Source organism: Perca flavescens, chromosome 16 (genome assembly GCF_004354835.1).
Source record: "Perca flavescens isolate YP-PL-M2 chromosome 16, PFLA_1.0, whole genome shotgun sequence".
Lineage (NCBI taxonomy): Eukaryota > Metazoa > Chordata > Actinopteri > Perciformes > Percidae > Perca > Perca flavescens.
In genome coordinates this window covers 34,583,855-34,585,818 of record NC_041346.1, presented here as the reverse complement: position 1 = coordinate 34,585,818, position 1,964 = coordinate 34,583,855, and the positions used below count along the sequence as shown (strand labels likewise).

The 1,964-nt window shown below is 44.7% G+C and overlaps 1 protein-coding gene across 5 annotated transcripts in view; it reads left to right on the top strand.

Moving 5' to 3' along the window:
• The first annotated feature begins 1,258 nt into the window (after positions 1–1,258).
• The window catches only part of fer (fer (fps/fes related) tyrosine kinase), a 37,205-nt gene continuing 36,499 nt past the window's right edge, over positions 1,259–1,964 (top strand). For 4 of the 5 annotated variants that reach the window (XM_028601483.1, XM_028601480.1, XM_028601481.1 and 1 more), the window contains exon 1: positions 1,259–1,455. The gene's annotated coding sequence lies outside the window, so the exon portion shown is untranslated. The other variant, XM_028601482.1, reaches the window with a different exon arrangement.

Genomic DNA, 1,964 nt, shown 5'->3' with positions numbered 1-1,964 from the left:
AGCTCAACAAAGGTCAGTTTGAAAGATTTTCATCAGATTTTTAGACACTCTAGTCACCTCATCCTGCTCCCCATTTCCGGGTAAGTCCCGACTGCCCTGCCGCCGACCGAACTTGTCGGGTCGGGACACACCGAACAGACTCGAGTCACTGACTTCGCCAGACTGTCAGACGGATGATAATCAGGTTAGTGTGTCCTGTAGGGCTGCTCCCTCTTAGTCGATTAGTCGACTAATCGGTGGTTTTGGTCTTAGTCAACTTAGATTTCTTTAGTCCATTAGTCATGTTTGATGCTTTTTTTCATGCTGAATGACTTATTGAGGAGGAGAGGGGGGAGGCAAGGTGGAGGGTGGGGGTGTGGCCTTGACCAACTGCCACTTTGCTCGTTTGAAAGCCATGATGTCTCTCATTTCTAGACACTCCGGGGCCATAGGCAGGCTGGGGGAACCCATATTGATTTTAAAAAACCTCATAAAGTGACATTTTCATGCCATGGGACCTTTAAGATTTAAAAGTTGGTTCGGTAGTTCAATGCTTGCTCAAAGTTTGAGAAATTCTGACTATTTTGTCTGTTTTATGATGTTATAAGTGAATGCAAACATCACTTTTTGTAAAATTAAAAACTTTTAATGTTAACTGGAATGAATTGTAATGCTTAATTTTGTCTTAAGTGACATATTTTGCTTGTAGCAATAAAAACAAAATGCAGGGATGTTATGTGCTTGATTATTTCATAATTGCATCAATACATTTCATAATGCAAAACATCTAGTGAAAAAAAAAATACAGATAACCCAGAATGTGGGTTGTATTTTTCCAACCCATTTTAGGTAGTATTAACCCAACAACATGGGTCATTTTAACCCATTTTTGGGTAAAAAAATATAACCCAACATGCTGGGTCAAAGCTATAACCCAACCCTGCTGGGTTAAAACAACCCAGCGTTGGATCGGTCCATATTGGACCCAGCGCTGGGTTACCAAAATAACCCAAGTTGGGTTATTTTTAACCCAGCAGTTTTAAGAGTGTACAGACACAGACAGACACACACACACACACACACACACACACACACACACACACACACACAGACAGACAGACACACACACACACAGAGACAGACAGACACACACACACACACAGACACACACACACAGACAGACAGACACATACACACACACACACACACACACAGAGACAGACAGACACACACACACATACACACACATACACACACACACAGACACATACAGACAGACACACACAACTTTTCCCCTTTTCCGTCTCCGGCGGAAGCCCCTCCCTGTTAGCCGTTAGCCGTTAGCTGTGTCACCGGACGACCGGAGGAGAATCCTCGGTACCGGAGGATCATAACACGGAGCCGAGGCGGGAATGGTCCCGGTGGAGCACGGCAGAGGCTCGCGCTGACCGGACAGCTTCTTCACGCGACGTCACGGTGCGTTAAGAACCGTAAAAACAGTGAATCTGGTGCTCCGTCTGCGGCTAAATCTCTGCTTTATTTACCGGAGAAAACGGGACCGAACCCCGCAGAAACAGCTACCGTTCGGTCACTTCTGAGCTCGGTAACTTGGTAGTTTGTTAACTTGTTAGTTTGATTAACTGTTAGTTTGTTTTAATAACGTTTTACAGGCTTTGTTAGCCTGCAAGCGGCGGCTAGCGTTAGCTTGTTAGCCTGGTAGCTTCAGATTTCCATTAGTTTTAAAGGGAAGGAGCGGCTAGTGTTAGCCTGTTAGCTTCAGAGTTCCATTAGTTTAAATAGGAAGGCGCGGCTAGCGTTAGCTTGTTAGCTTCAGTTTTCCATTAGTTTAAATTGGAAGGAGCGGCTAGCGTTAGCCTGTTAGCTTCAGTTTTCCATTAGTTTAAATGTGAAGGAGCGGCTAGCGTTAGCCTGTTAGCTTGTTAGCTTCAGTCTGACAGCAGTTGTGATGACTTTAAAGCTCCCAG